At 42.5% G+C, this 17,120-nt stretch overlaps 1 pseudogene; it reads right to left on the minus strand.

Moving 5' to 3' along the window:
• Positions 1 to 10,579: 10,579 nt before the first annotated feature.
• Positions 10,580 to 16,119, minus strand: LOC118794012 (annotated as a pseudogene).
• Positions 16,120 to 17,120: the final 1,001 nt, after the last annotated feature.

Here is a 17,120-nt window from a genome sequence, read left to right on the forward strand (position 1 = left end):
ATAGAATTTCATTTGCTATTACTGGCAGTTTGATGCTGATTGACATCTCATTTTACCTCTTGTTGAAACAAGCGTTTATTTTGACATCCGGCAGCACCTTTTTCAAATCGAGAACGAGGAAGAGAGAATTTTTCCACAGCTCACTAGTCACGCAAGTGACTGACACAACTACAGCAGACCTGCGGCGAAAGCGCCATTTTGAAGTAAGTTTTAAGGTTTAGTATCGGGTTTAGGTTTCCTGAACAACTTTTACGAAAGTTGGCATATTGGCAATTTTTCTCCATAACAGACAGTTAATCAGATAAGAGAGATCAGTTCCCAGTTTAGCCGAACATTATGTTTACATCTGTGCTAGTAATACACGCCACGCATATATAGTGCAGTGTCGTAAGTTACAGTATACGAGTGTTAAGCTAACGTAGGGTAACTAGTACAGCTTTCGGTGTTCAGCAAGTTCACATTTAGCACTTTGAAATCCATTAACTCAGATTTTTGTACTTGAACTCAAAACGAACAATTGTTATTATCAATCTGAATGTCATTCAAAAGATTACCACAATTTGCATAGCCTGCTTGCTATCATAAAGCTGTAAGAAATTATAGCTACTTACTGCAGAGTAGGGCTAGCCATGATCTAACCAGTAACTTAGGCTGGTAGTTTATCTTAAAGTACAGTATGATAATGGGGATTTGTAATCAAGATTGAGATTGGACTAAAATGTGGGTAATTGGATGCTTAGATGTAATCATAGAATGTCTTATTTTTGCAATTCAGTGTAAATTGACTGAGAAACAGGATGAAAAGTAACATTACCATTTTGTTGCATATGTAACTAACAGGACAACAAAAGTTACATATCAACAAAGCCTGTAAAATATATGTAAGCTTCAGTAACAAACAAAAATGCACTTCCTATATGTTAAATAGGGGTTGTTGAGAAATTGTTTTTGAATAAAAACAACCTTGCAATAATTGCAGGGAACACTGTTTAAGTTGGTAATATTGGTGGACACCAAAATTATTTTTCTTTTTCAAGTCCATTTCTGCTTGATGATATTTTGTGCAGGCATATCTTGAGAAAAAAACATATTGTTTGACTTGCATGGATCAGAGAGGTCTGTACAAGTTGGTCATAATCATATAATCAGGTCATTGTCATCAAATTTCAGTTTTTTTTTTTTTTGTTTGTTTTTTTGTAAATTCACTTCCATAAATAAACTATGCAAATTATGTCACACACAAATGCCATCTTATCTCCTTGGTGCTTGAGCATTATTTTCTGAAAATATTTTGGATGTTCAACACTTATAGACCCTGAGTACAGTCCTGTGTGTGTGTGTGAGAGAGAGAGAGAGAGAGAGAAAAAGAAATTGAGCTGTAGTTCCGAGGTAGAGACACTGGCTACTCATAGTATGTTAAAGAATTCTAGTGAAGTAACCCTAGTGGACCACACTATCTGCCACATTGAAGAACTCCGGGTTAAGTGAATTATCACTTCTATCTCTAATCAGCAATCATAGGATTCATTCATGCTCCTTAGATGCCAGGTTAGGCTTACACACTAATTTTCTGTCATGGTCTATGGACCCCCTAAAGTAGCTTTGGTCACCCCATGTATAAGACTCTAGTTCCGCCATTGAGAAGGCACGCATACGCATGCTCACCTTGCAAAATGTAAACCATTCCCAATGTTCTTCCTGATGCAGCTAGCCAAGTCACGCTGGCTGAAAAAGGTAGAATCTGAATTTAACTTTTATGCAGGTCATACACTGTTTTCTGGCATTAGCTTACATTGATACTTACAAAGATTTCAAGTTCATCTAAGATTGAAATGGTTATGGAAGAGATACAGAAAGTACAGGGCGATCATTATGACAATACATAACTGCAAGGGGAATGCGCTAAATGAATGCGGAGAGAGTGTTGTATAGTTAGCTAACTATCCAAGTTACTTGCATTCCTCACTGGTTGAAATGCCTTGCATTCAGTCTAACATGCTGTTGCGAAATATAGTAATTCTAAGTTAGTACAGAGAGCTTTTTTATAGTCAGCTCTCAGATGTCCAAGATTTATGTGCTTTCTTCACTGGTTTAACTTTATATAGGATCATACATTTTTCAACAGGGATCAACAGGGAATGGTATTTTAAGTTAAGGTATAACTATTGATTACACAGAATTTTATTTAATATTGTTTCCTTTACTCACGGTCCATTGAACTCAGTGTAAGATACTCCACTGGTTACTGCAGGTACAGTGAATGCATGCCCTTCTTCTTAAGGGACAGACCACCAGGCTGCACATATCCTGGACAGGCATCACCAGTCCCTGCTCTACAGAGAAGATGATGTGAGATTGGTGGGTGAAGCCATGTTCTCTGTGAAGAGCCAGGCCCGTCCATTTGTCAACACGTACATGTCTGGACTGGGAAGGGCACTTGCTTTTGTGCACCTCAACTTGGTTCAGGGGTGGGGAAACTAGTGGCAACATAATCCCTCTTTTCCCTAGATGATGTTCGCCTGCAGTGTCCCACCCTTGCTATAGAGGTCATCCCTGTTATCCCACCACCTCTGCTGGAGAGGTCACCCCTGCCATCACTGCCATCCCTGCTGGAAAGATTAGCCCTGCAAAGAAGGTAAGGAAGATAAAAACAAAAGCTTCACACACCTTGTGAGGATGTGAAGCACACACCTCACAATGACAGCCCTCCACTGTCCTATACACCACAGAAAATGAAAAGGCAAGAAAGGGTGCAAAGGCCTCCGAGGATTGTGTCAACAGAGCACTCATCCAGTGGTTGGGTAGGCCGTCATGTGGAGGTGATGAGAACCGCCTTCCGGACCAGTGTTAGTATGGAGAAGATGCAGGAAAGTGAGACCCACAAAAAGAAGTCCACAACAGAAAGAAATACACACAGACAATACACCACAGAGTCCTGAGTGTAATTACCCCCTCTCATGTTCATTAGTAAGAAAACAACTCTCCAGTTTTTTAAGATTTGACCAAGTCCATTACTGAGATACATCAGTAGCATGTAGGATGAGCAAGGAAGGGACACGGGGATGATCCCTGAAGTGCAGGGAGGGCACAAAGCACAGGTAACACAACCAAGGAAGGTCTCTTTGGAGGAAAAAAAAAAGATAGATTAGATTTGCTGATAAGTGCCTAAAATTGTGCAGTATGCCACCAAGTTAGATTACATTTACATTTACATTTATTCATTTGGCAGTTGCTTTTATCCAAAGCGACTTACAAGTGAGGTATAATACAAGTAAAAAACCATACAGAGTCAACAACATTAGAAGTACTGCATGACAAAGTTCCAAAGGTTGGCCAGGCAAGGTACCAACTAGTAGGTAAAGCTAGCGAGTACATTAAGCTGTTACAACCAACCCATTACGTTTAAACCATTACAACCAAACCATTACGTTAAACTATTACAGCCAAACCATTACATCTTTTTTCTTTTTTAATAGAGCGTAATAGGAGATGGGGAGATAGGAGTGTTTCAGGTGCTCAGGTGAGAGCGGAAGAGCTGTGTCTTCAGATGTTGCTTGAAGACGGAGAGGGACTCAGCAGAACAGATGAGGTGTGGAAGTTCATTCCACCACCGGGGGACAACGGCAGAGAAAGTCCTGGATAGTGATTTAACGCCATAATGCGACGGGACCATCAGGCGCCGTTCGGTCGTAGAACGTAGCAGTCGGGAGGGAACATAGGGTTGCAGCAGTACTTGGGTGCAGTTTTGTATGCATCAAGGCCTTGAACATGATGCAGGCAGCTACAGGGAGCCAGAGGAGTGAGACTAAGAGGGGTGTAACATGAGCCCTTTTTGGTTGGTTGAAAACCAGATGTGCAGCTGTGTTCTGCATCAACTACTGAGATTTAATAGTGCATGCAGGTAGGTCGGCCAAAAGAGCATTGCAGTAGTCCAGTCTTGAGATGACCAGTGCCTGGACAAGGAGCTGTGCAGCATGCTCGGATAGGTAGGGCCTGATTTTCCTGATGTTGTACAGCGCAAATCTGCATGATCTGGTAGTCGTAGCGATGTGGTCAGTAAATTTCAGCTGATCATCAATCACTAGCCCCAGGTTCTGTGCAGACCTGGACGCAGTCAGTGTCATTGATCCGAGCTGAACAGTGATGTCGTGCTGGATCGATGGGCTGGCTGGGATTACTAGGAGCTCAGTCTTGGATATGTTGAGTTAAAGGTGGTCCACAAAGGTGGTGCTCCCTCATCCAGGCTGAGATATCTGAAAAACAGGCAGAGATTTGCGCTGAGACAGTGAGGTCATCAGATTACAGAATTAAAGGTTTTTTAAACATTTTCATGTGTTTCCTCTGTCTTTCCATATGGATTTCTTACCACATCCAGCCCATGTCACCTCCAGTCTTTCAGAATGGGAGGACCCAGTGGGGTGACTGTGACATTGGTAGAGACTGGGGTAGAGGAGAAGTAAATGGTGCTTATGAATGCTAGTTACATTGCAGACACACAAATGTTGCACTTAATCTCAGAATGACCACTGTAAGACCATAGCCAGTATCTTCTACATTTCTGTTAACATTTACTAGACAGATCACTTTCCCATGTCCCCACTGCCCTGAGAGTCCCTAGCAGATTTTGCCCCAGAGGAAAGCTACCACAAAGAGCATTCTGGACCATATTGAAGGAGACAGTCATTCATAATTGTACATAGTTGTTCATTTTTTGGATCTTTTCTTTTTTGAACACCTTAAAAGTCAGTGAAATTTTAAAAATCAATTTTTTGGAGGCAATGAATCGGTGTTCTCGTTGTGCCTCCTGTCAGTACCTGAAGGAAAGCCAATAGATCCAATGCTGTTTGTATGCCAAACACCTCTTTATGTAATGAATCATAACCTTTGCATAATAAATTTGTGCAAATTAAGTATTTGTCAAATCCAAATGAAAAAATACCATGTAGCTATATATTGCTTAATATAATTCAGCCTTTAATGTGTAACATTTATTTCCGCTAAATATACTATAGTAGTTTTTTTTTTCTTTTTTTTGCATTTTAATAAATGGTTCCTTCTGCTAACATAATGTTAGATAATTGAGGATGTCGGGGGCCAAGAACATTGTTCAGTGAATCAACAGCGCCGGAACGAGTTTCAAAGTGGAGATGCAGAACCAAGCCAAATCCGGGGGTGAGGGGGTTTCTCCCCAGGGAAATTTTTTAACATTCTGGCAGCTAAATGCGCCATTTTCACGCAGTTTGAGACTAAAAGAGTCGCCTAAAGTCACACAAGAAGGGTCTTACGTCGAAGCGTCGATTAAACATGTGAACCAGACATACCACCAACCAACCACACACACCAAAAAAAACTGGGTTATTTGCTTGGTTAGAGCTGATTCCACTGTTAAGCCGCCTGTTATTGTTATTGTCAACAGTTGATATATGGTTGTTATAGCTACCATTATGAAAGTTTCCACAGCATTGGAATGGAACGGAAATAACACTACTTTTTATCTGAAAACTAGTCTATTTCTTGTCTCCGGAGTAGGACCTAACCATTCATAATCCGAGTTGTTATCAGAGAAAACATGTGCAAGGTTTTTATTCACAGAAATTTCATTTCCTGAGGACACATCAAACTGTTTGAATAAGCTATCGGAAAACACCACTGGTGAACCGACATATTGTTCCATATTAATCATCATTGCTGAAGACTGTACAGTAGATAGGCTATCTTCTCTGTTCCACATTAATATTTATCTGATTTGGGGCTCTACAAACCTGCCTTTATGAGGCGAGAGGCGCACATGCAAGCTATAGCTGTCATAGCTCATTGGTTTAAATATAAACATAAATGACAGACAGGCTAGCTAGAGAAGCTTGATAACAACTGTGAATTGTTCCCATAGCTTTAGCTGTTGATGTAACAGGAAATCACTGGCTGCATCATTTAGCAAATCTGATTATTTATTTATTTTTCCTAAACGACATGAATCATGAGGCCAGTCTGACGTAGCCTGTCCAGGGAGGCGATGGGAGCAAGAGGCAATTACGATAGAAATGTCATCAATCACCCCAGTCCTTCAGACGGGGCCTGAAGACGCACCTCTTCAGACTCTACCTGGACTGACCCAGCACACATTTGCTGCCCCCCAGCCCCCCCCCCCCCCCCCGCCCATCAGTGCTGTCGTAAATTGCTGTGCTTTTTAAATCGTGCTTTTAAATTTTGTCTCTTGTTGCCGCCTTTACCCTGACGCTCATTGTGCCGTTTGAAGTTGTTGAAGTTTGCCGTTCGAAAGTATATCGTACTAGTTGCCCTTTAGGCTGTAATTGTAAAAATCTGATAGTACTGCGTCCTCAAACAGACCTTGCTCTCAGCTGAGAACTGTCTCATTGTGGAACTGTACACATCCTGTCCCCGTACTGTCGCTGTACCTACTGTATGCACTTTTGTAAGTCGCTTTGGATAAAAGCGTCTGCTAAATAAATAAATGTAAATGTAAATGTAAATCAATCGCAACTAGTTTAGTGTGGGCTGGCTTATTTGTTGTTGCTAACTCATAGAGTGAGGGGTTATTATACACCACAGTAGTGGAAAAATGCACACACACTGATACTACCATAACCATTTATTACGATGCGTAAAAGGAAATTCACACAAATGTACCGAAATGTTCCAGTTGTGCTGTAACAACGTCCACCTTGGTTTGTATTTGCGTTTCAGTTTGTCAAAGTAACGTTCGTAGCCTTAGTGCTAACTTGTGGAGTTTAGCCAATAGAGATGGAATGTGACTGATGTAGCCTCTAAGTTTCTACCCCTGTGAATAAAGAAATGTTAGCCTACCTATAGAACAAATAAATAGGTTAAAAAAAACTCCTGACTGCTATATTGAGTAAGTGCACAGCTCACATGTGTCCTTCTTGTACTGTTGCCTACCTTGCGATTTAGACATATGATTGGTTGATGGTAGAAGTGACATAATGACCAGAAGGCAGGCGTGAATTGTAAAACGATGTGCATAGGCATAGCCAGGCCAATCCACTTGTTTGTGAGGAAGAACGTCGTTCAGCTTCTTCTCGACCCTTCCACAGCTTTTAAGAATTAGCTAAAGAAAATCAGGTGACACCCCCACCCGCTAAAGCCAAACAACAACGCTGTTCATTCATGTTCATTACCGCTGCCGTCGCTGCGATGCTTAACCTCTCTGTTTTTGTCATAACGGAGAAAAGTGGAAAAAAAAAAAAGTGGGGATGCAAATGCATCCCTGCATTCCCGGTTCCGGCGCTACTGCAGTGAATAGTAAGTGATTATTCTGCATAACTGACAATTAACATAAAATGTTACAAGTTACGATTTTATTACTGTTAGGTGTACAGCACTGCTATGTATCCTCCCCATATTATTGTATCTTATAGAATTTGAACATTGTAATAAAAGAAACATACAAAAACCCCTGCTTAACCAGTCTTTGTCTATCTTGCTTTACTTTATCTTCTAAGCTTCTTACTGGTATTTTTGTAATCATAATTTTGATAGCTAGTTAGATTATCACAATCTTATTTTATGTGTTCTTATCAGAATGCCATTTAGTGTAAATAAAGCAGAACTCCATTTCACTCCCTCTGGGACTTCCTCTTTGGGTTCATCCATTCTCTGTCACAGAAAATCATTTTGTGATTTAAGATTTTATGATACTAAGAGATGCAGCCAAGGTTATGGCTTTGCAACTTTTTTAATGGTTCACCTCAAAAGTCATGAAATTGAGATTGCACTTTTGGGCCTAGTGGCTGACAGAATAATGTTGTTGATAAATTTGTGAGGAACTATCATAATGTATTGAGCTAAATTTTTATGAAACAATTGAAGTATGTTGAATTGTGAGTTTCTGTAAAGCCTCCTGGTTCTTATTTTGAATTCTTTAGGTACTGTAATTAACCTTGATTTATGTCTTTAATTTGAGGGAACTGAGCCTGGAAAGTCTTTGAAAAGTACTTGAATCTGATGTTTAAGAAGGTGAGAGAAACCCTCTGTGCTGATCACTGTTTCTGGATTATTCAGATTTTGTTCATGGAATGCAGGGAAGCTGGCCGACACTACCGCAAAAAACATGAACAAAAAGAGCAAATGTTTTTTTAAAAAAACAGTAATTTCAAAAACTGACAAACAAAATGAAGTAGCCAGAACACACAGCCAAACCAACCCAGCCTCCTGGCACTGCAGTGTCACATCTGTATTTAACAAGCCTAATTATGCAGGTGATGCTCGTTAACCAATGGCTGGCTACAGACAAGTAACCATGAAACAATTAAATGGCTAGGTATATTTGCTGTGAAATGAGTTCAATAACTGACAAGGCTGAACATGGAAAGACAAGATCATTAAACGTTCAAACAATAAACGGTGAAGGTTCTCCTTCAAGTTGAGTATAGTGGGTAAATCTGTCTCTAGTGTGTTTGACCTGGTCACGTGTAAATGGCTCTTTTGAGTGAGGGAGTGGGAAGAGGTCCTAGAATGCCTCTGCATGTGTTTTATTTGTGTGTGTATGTGTGTGTGTGTGTGGCTTGTTGATCTGTGATGGAAACCAAGTTGGATGAAAATGTGGAGGAGTTCAGTCTGGCAGGCATGGGTCTGAGATGCATTAGTGAATATGCGTAGCTGTAGGAAAAAAGATATAGAATATCAAAGTCCCCCTGGATAAAGTTGTCTGCTAATGAATAGAAACACATCTGCTACAGGCAGTGTTGAGTTCCATTCTGAATGAAATTGTGCTGTGTTCTTCCACAAGGTGGCACTGTGGAGCATAGAGTCAGCCAACAACAGTCTCTCCATTTCATTGTTTGTGAGCAGGAGGGATCAGGAGAGGACTAGGTCTCTTCAAAAAAGTGATAACTGCATGGATCATGACTAGACTAAAAGTTATAAACCTTTCATTTAGTATGTACAGACGTGCAGTGTGCTCCTTCAGTGATTTACTCAGCAGTCACTCGGGTTATCTCCCTTCCTGGTATATACTGCAGCTAAGATGTATATCCACTATGCTGCAGTGAATATACATAGGAGTTTTAAGTGGAATTGGGTCAAGACTCAGTGTTGCATTATCAATGTATCAATATACAGGGTCATGTGCAAATCAGGTTTTGTCTCTCCCAACTTCAACTAATCAGGATCCAGGCTGTGGGTTCCCCCCTTTACGGAACACTGAATTTGGATTGGGCTGTTGTAATTTTGGCACCTCTTCCTGAGACAGCATCTGCACTCATGCAGGAGCAGTGATGCAAGACGACACATGTAAACTCATCTGCAGCTGATGCCTATTTTTTTACATTACAAGTCATATACAGCACACTATGGCAGAGTGGGTTTCCATTGGAAGATAGGCAGCACGCTTGTGTCATCCTGTGACTCACAGGCCAATGGGTCAATGGGTGCCTGGGAGTGGTGAGACAAAAGAACACTGGTTCTACCCACCCTTACCCACCCCTAGTCCCAGCAACACCAGGCCAGTTTGTTCCACTGCTGTGGGCTCCTGGTCACTATCAGCACATGATACAGCTGGGATTGATCCAGGGCTGTAGGACTAGGCCTGTGGTTGTCTTGCAACAGCCACTTGGGACTGTGGGCTTCTTTTTGTAAATCGCAGTAGTGGCTTGACTTTATTAAGTGGGCTAAGTGTAGCGGGTATAGACTGTGTCGTGTTTTTCTGTGGATGTTACGTGGGTCAGTGAGTGAGCAAGTTTTGATCCAAGGTTCTCACTGCCAACCCCTACAGCCAGTGTTGTTACCAGCTGAGCTAAAGGCAATTTGCCCCTAGCCTACCCTCAACAACGCTAGTTAACCAGGTCTCAGGCAGTGACGTAACCGCTGTAACTGCTTGGCTACCTGCTACCTGCTACCCCACAGGCTTTATGCAGGGCTCACACAAGCAACTCATTTCAGCCCTGCCACACTCACCCCCCTTTGACCACCTCTTACTCCTCAGCGACCACTGGCAGCCAAGTTGAGCTTTAGCCAGTGATCTGGGTCAAGGCACCAATGTAGCGGGTGTAGACTGCGTCGTGTTTTTCCATGGATGTTACATGGGTCAGCGAGCGAGTTTCGATCCAAGGTTCTCACTGCGCACTGCCAACCCCTATGGCCAGCGTCATTACCTGTTGAGCTAAAGGCAATGTGCCTCTAACCTACCGGCAACAATGCTAGTTAATCAGGTCTCAGGGAGTAACGTAACCGCTGTAACTGCTTGGCTACCTGCTACCCACAACCCCACAGGCTTTATGCAGGGCTCACACGAGCTACTCATTTCAGCTCTGCCGCATAAGTGGATATCATGAGCCGCCAAATGTCTGTTCCTACTACCTACAGAGAGACAGTCTGCTGAAGGAATACAATGGAGGTGTCGAACTTGGCCGTGGCAGCAAATCACACCTCACTGACCAACACACGGGTGTCTGAAGCACCTTGCTTACTGCACTGGCCTTTATAATAAATCAATTTTCAGAAAAAGGTTTGGAGTAAAAACACAGGTGACATACAGTTTCCGGCTCTTATTTTTTAGAGATGTGCAGAATTGCAAAGATTATGTGTTTTTTTTTAGGCCAGCTCAAACAAGAACCCCATATCGTTTCAAGACATTGGTGTATTTGGCAATTTTGCTCTCCATGTTCTTCTTGGCCTGCTTCTTCAGTTTAAGCATGGCCTTTTTCTTATTGTAGCGCATTGTAGCCTTCTCTTTGAGTTTCTCCTCCATGGTGGGTGTGATGGCCTAGTACTTCCAGCCAACCTTGTCCGTCAGGTGACCAGGCACGGCAAACTTGTGAGTGGGCTTCAGGGGTACAATCTTCAGGGCAGCTGGTACCACAGCATGCTTTCTTTTGTCATAGGGAGGGGGGATTCCATCAAACACCTTCACCCCCTCCAGGGCACTCTGCCCTCTTTTGGTTTTGTGAGGAGGCATGCCTCCTATGGTCCTCCAGAAAATCCTGCTAGGAGCTCTGAAATGGTACAGACCACAGGAGGGGTTGGTGTTCATTCTCTTGAGCAGGAAGGTAAGGTACTTCAGTTTGTTGCAGTAGAAGTTTCCAGATATGTTGATCCCTTCACATCTGACTACCACCACTTTGAGGCCCAGAAGAACCTGCTTGGCCACAATGGCAGCAAGGCCACCAAGAAAATGGCCCCTACTGTCGAGCAGCAGAATCTTACTGAATCGGTCCGCTGTGATGTCGGAAAAGGAGTTGCAAAGATTATATGCGCAGAGTGGGGTAATGCACAGCACTGCACAGTTGAGATGGATATGGCACTACCTACTGTCCTGGAGGAGAACTGACATGCATAAGGGGAAAGCGGCAGAGAGGAGCAGAGGCATATAGCATGAGCTGATGTGACCTGGAGTTTTGAGTCTGTGTGGAAGGTGGCTGTAAAGGATGATTCAGGTGTCATGGCCTATCCCACTACCTGGCTGTGCATTGCTAAGTCAGATTGCACCACAGCGTCAGGGCACATCCAACTGTGTCACACACCGTGATGTGGTGCCTTACACCAGCACACCACCCACAGGGTATTGGGTCCACACAGCCTGGCGTATCACAGCCTGGCGTATCACGAGTCCCTGGTCTCATTAATGGGATGAAATGAGTTGAATTTAATTAAGGAGGAAAGACTGCAGCTGGGTCCATGTGGGAAGTGGCAGTGGTATCAGCCAGGAATAATAAACCTACAGCAAGCACCTACACTCTGGTCCTACAAGGCCGCTGTGTGTGTGTGTGTGTGTGTGTGTTATGTATGTGTATAAACTTGGGTTGGTGCGATGCGAGACAGGACAGCTGTCATCCACTCTCACTCAGCACCTGTCTAGTGAGAGCAAACCCTTCACTGGTTAATGTTCGTGGACTTCTCTCCTTCTCTCTTGCTCTCTCTCATTCTCCTTCTCTTTCTCTCTCTCTCCTCATTAATTTCTCTGTGGGAGTGGTGCTGTCAGTGTGAGCGCACTGAATGAGTGCGTGTGCTTGTGTTGTGTGTGCGTGCTGTTGAACGTGTGTATCTGACTCTGCTGGCTGAGAATGTGCTCAGAGCACACAACATTCACACTGGATTGGCAGGCAAATCATCATGCTGCCCACTCCTTTTCTCTCTTTCTCTCACTTTCTATCACTTTCACAAGTTCACTGATACCAGCTTAGAGAGACCAACTCAGTGAAATTAACCTGGAGAAATCTCACCAGTGACACCAGTGTGGAGAGACAAGCTCAGTGATACCATTTTTGGGAGACCAGCAGAAGGAATGTAGATGTAAGACTTCCTGTTGTGGAAAGATATGAGCTGTAAGTACATTAGTGTTTCTGCATTTCACAAACTGACACTACACATGCACATACACACACTGGCACCCATATATGCAGCCACAAACGTGTGCATGTGCAAACCACAGGAGTTAGATCTAGTTGAAGTTTGTACTCTGTACTCTTATGTGTAATCATAATGCACCTAAAGGAGCTTTAATCTGTTATAACATACTCTAAGATCTGCTCATTGACAGCAATAGCAGTAAGTTTTGGTTTTGTTTGAGACCATGTTTGTTGTTTGAGACCACTGTTTACACAAGTGTATTTGAAGTGTTAAAGAGACAATGATCTATCTCACTCGCAACCTGAATGCTGAGGAGGAAGAAGAACCAAGGGGTGCACGCTCTCTGTCAAACACTGAAGAATGCATGAATGTGGGGTGTATTTATACATTCCGCAGCCTATATTTTACAGCGGAGCCGCCGATTCCGGTCCGCGCGACGAGCATTTTATTACCCGCCTTGCATGGGGAGTCTGAGATGCTGACTGACGGCAGCCAAAGGGGCGGACTTGGGTACGTTGCACTCGCGGACGAGCGGTCCTCTGGAGAGACGAATCCCGCCGCTTTACTTCCGTCGGTTAATAATTCAGGCAGCGGAGAAGGAGGGATAGGCGCTGCGTAAATCGCCCCTATATTAATGCATCCGTGCGCGTTTGAAAGAGGTGAAATCTGCTTCACAGTGTATGCTGTAACTCTTTGAGTATGAGAAACGCTGAATCATTGGAGCTCTTCTCTATCCTGTCTGTGTATGAGATAGAGCTGTGTAAAACCCTTTGAACTGAAGTCACCTCTGCGCTGGGTAGAAAAAAAGGAAAAAATAAATCTTACTTGTTGTTAAACAATATATCTTATTTTTGCTTTACAATGTTGAAACGGGCAGTTTGGAGATTTTAGTGCAAACACGACAGCTGTCTGTTGGGTTTGAGATTACGCAATACTCCATTTCCTGTAAGAAAGAATTTTCTCGTTGAAAGCATGTGTGTTGGTGTTGTGGGGCTGTTTTATTGAATATGTGTTTTACTGACTCTGTGTGGATATTGTGGAGGTGTCCTGACAGAAAACTGTAAAGACGTTAACGACTGCAGCGGGTGGAAATTGGTCCAGAATGTATTCTGTTGTTTATTTCTGTCAGAATCTTTCTTAGCTCTGCTTTCCCACAGCAGTAATAATCACACTGACCCAACATTATTATTGCCTTTCTCAGTGGATTGCTGACTTACTTTATATCAGTATCCTTCCACAGGCACCATGATGTTATCCCTCTAAAACCCATTATTATAATCCCACAAAAATATGGAGGTTTTATTCAGTAAACTTTACTGTATAGTAAGTGACTATTTGACCAAATTTCATATTCTGAAGTGTTTTGGTCTTTCCGTTCTGGGGATTTTGTGAAAAGTAGTTTGATGGATTAGGTTTACTATACATGCCATGGCTTATAACATTGGTGTGTACAGTATGTATCTCACTACTGATCCCCATAAAAAACAACAACATCAGCAAAAACTAGAGACCAATGTTTTTATTCTTGTTGAAACTAGGAGACTGGCTAGACTTCAGCAAACCAGAGATATTAAAAGTATTGTACTTTTACATCTTGGCAGAGAGCAACATTTGGTATGCATATTTGATGACATGTAGAGGCTAGATTTGTGAAATGCACTTTGGAATCACAATTCAAAGTCTGTTAATTGTTTCTCTCTCCAATATTTGTTGGGTGCCTTTCCTGAGTTCTTCCACACGCAGAATGTGTTAACGTTCATGTCGTGGTAATGCGCTCAAAAAAAGAAAAAGTTAATTATCTGTTTTGTAAGTCTCTATACTCAGTAGGCTGTTGGCCGTTGAAATTGCAACTCTGTCGTGCTCTCTGAAACAGTCAATCCCATGTCAGGTCTCAAAGAGCTGACTGTTCCTAAAATCAGTCAGCAGGAGTATCCTGATATCATTCTTTGGTTGAGAGATAAACTACAACAGCTGAATGTTCCTGATATCAGCATCATCATTTTGTAATGATCCAATAAAACAGAACTTCCAGGTATGCCTGACATCAGTATCATACTTTATTTAAAAAAATACAGCTATCGAATGTATGATGTAATAAAACTACTATTTCAGAGTGTCAGAATCAGCCTTTCATCATGAGGTAGTCAAACAACTGAATATGCCTGGCTTTGGCATCATCATTTGGTAATCATCCAATAAAATGGAACTGATGCCAGATACCAGTGTCATCCATTAGTTGATAAAAGAAAACAGTTGTTCACTGTATGAGTAATAGAACTTCTGATAATTTCTGAAATCAGAAGCATCCTTTGGTTATAAGGTAATAAAACAGCTGCTGAATCAGTGGCGTCATTAGGTCTGATCATTCGGGGCTATAGCCCCGAATATTTTAAGCCTAGCCCCGAATATTTTTGCCCTGAAAACAGAGCGGAACTTGACTTGCAGCGTCCGAAGGTGTGATAATATTTATTGATTATAAAGGTAGATACAACCTCCCCAACTACTGATGCCGATCTTCTTTCAAAGAAAAAAAGACAAGCCCCAGGCAAACTTGACTTAGGCCAAATCCCTGTGCTGGATATTCCATGCCATCATTATCATTGTCCTATTATAGCATCATAAAGCTGAACTGAATTTGCTGTGGTTGGGCACAGTAGATACACTGGACTGTGGAAGCTTGGATGAAGACTGCATCTGAAAGAGGCATTTGTCCCCTGATTCTCTTTTATTTAGACAGACAAGAGGAGAGGGAAGCAGGTGGAGGGGAGGGGGAAGTCCAGGTTTCTTAGCGCTGGGCTTAGTGTGAGAGTTAAATGTGGGCTGTAGTGGGCCTCTGAAGGGAAAATGACACACAGAGAGTGCCCCAGTCCCTCCCCCGGCAGGAGCCTGCCCCTGACAGAGTCCCAGGGGAAGAGGAAAAGTGGGCTCACTGTCAGGGCATCTGAGGCCCCGGGCACTACACTAATGGCGTTTCTGCCAAGGCACCGGCCACAGTGATTACACCCAGAGGCTCAAGGTATGCAGTAATGAGAGGAGGGGAACTCGTCTCACAGCTACGCATCACAGTGTGTGTGTGTATTTAAGCCTGTGGCAGTGTGTGTGCTTGTGTCTGTGTATCCAGTCCTGCCTGTCCGCATGCATACATATATCTCATTCAAATGCCTACAGCTTGAAGGTTAAACATGCCTTGTCATGATAGAGCACTATTTATGTAATTATCTCCAGTTTGCATAGTCTAACTAACCTGCTCCAAAGCTGCAGCACAGTGTATAGAAAGATGACCATGGGCCTTGTGAAATATTAAACATAATTGTGGCGTATGGGTCACACAAGAGAATAAAAATATTTCTCTCTTGGTTTCCATTTGACATATTATCTCTATACTGCTGTGTCATTTTACTGTTATCACTATACTGTAGCACCATTATGCTACTATGTCTGTGCTACTGTGTCATTATGCTGTTTTTCTACACTTTGCGTCATTATCCCGTTAGCTCTGGGCCAGCCATTGTTTGTGTAAACAGTGAGATAACAGCCTTTTTAATTGCAATCCTCACCAGGGTGACTGGTTATGTGGAATTGATCTCTCCTGCTATTACCTCTAATTGCTTTCAGAGAGCAAGCAACCTCTTTCCATCTTAAAAAGAACAGGTAGTGGTCGCTACAGTGCAGTGCAGACAGTTGAGGAGGCAGTCTATATTTGTATGTGTTCCCTCCCCCCTCACTAGAGCAGTAAAGCGATGACATGCCCTCTGCAGGGGGCTCCAGGCTGCTCTGGCTCTGAGCCTGGTGCATGATGGGACTGTACCGTTTCACAGTATAGTATTCCTGCTGGAGTCTCCAGCCAGGGGAGGAGGGAGTGGGCAGGAAAGGAAGCGTTAGCACCTGCTCATGCTGTTTTCATCATGTGCAGAAGGACAACTGGCCATGCTCACGTGCACATGCACACACACACACACACATTGTTCCACGATACCTTGTCATCCTTGAAAGGGATAAAACGTGTATATATCATAAGTTCAGTTCATTTCTTCATTTAGTCACTCATTCATTCATTCATCAAACGACAAAGCCAGCATGAGTCAGATGCCATTTTATGAATAAGGTCAGAAATCATAGTTGCAAGAGCCATGAGTCAACGCAAACTTGTTTGTCCTTGAAGATTTCTTCAGCTGTATGTTCCTTCATTCTGATTGACTGACCTCATGTGACATAGCAACTCTAGAGTTGCGCAGTTAATGCAGAATTGCAGTCAATCTATGTTTCTTGTTTTAGATGTTCTCAGTTTCCCAATTGAACTATATGTAAACAGATAGTCTGTTCAATCATTCTATGTACCACTGGCAGGTCAGTTAAGCTCAGCCTAATTGAATGTCTTCTTGGAGACCAAGGTAATGGAATCTTAAATAACCAAATGTTGTCTGAAATACTTTGGCAATGGGGACATGTTTGTGTGTGTGGTAGGCAGCTATGTGAAACTTTCCATCCCACTTTGTCATCAAAAACGGCATACAGTAGGCAGGGTGTTCTGGGAAATACTCCCCTTTGGAACTTGTCTTCTGTCAGGCTTACAGACGTTAACTTTGGAAGAGTGTGACTGAGGTAGTGGTGCTGACAGAACAAATAGATCTCCAGAATCACATAGAAATAAAATAGAGGGTTATTGTTAAGTGATTATGCTGGAAATTTGATGAAAGCATGCAATAATATTGTGTTTCTTCTGCCAGGAAGACTTCATTTTACATTTTCATATCATCGCTGTCGGGCGGAAGCCTTGTATCCTCATATTTTGTCAT

This window comes from Megalops cyprinoides, chromosome 19 (assembly GCF_013368585.1).
Source record: "Megalops cyprinoides isolate fMegCyp1 chromosome 19, fMegCyp1.pri, whole genome shotgun sequence".
In the NCBI taxonomy this organism is placed as follows: Eukaryota; Metazoa; Chordata; class Actinopteri; order Elopiformes; family Megalopidae; genus Megalops; species Megalops cyprinoides.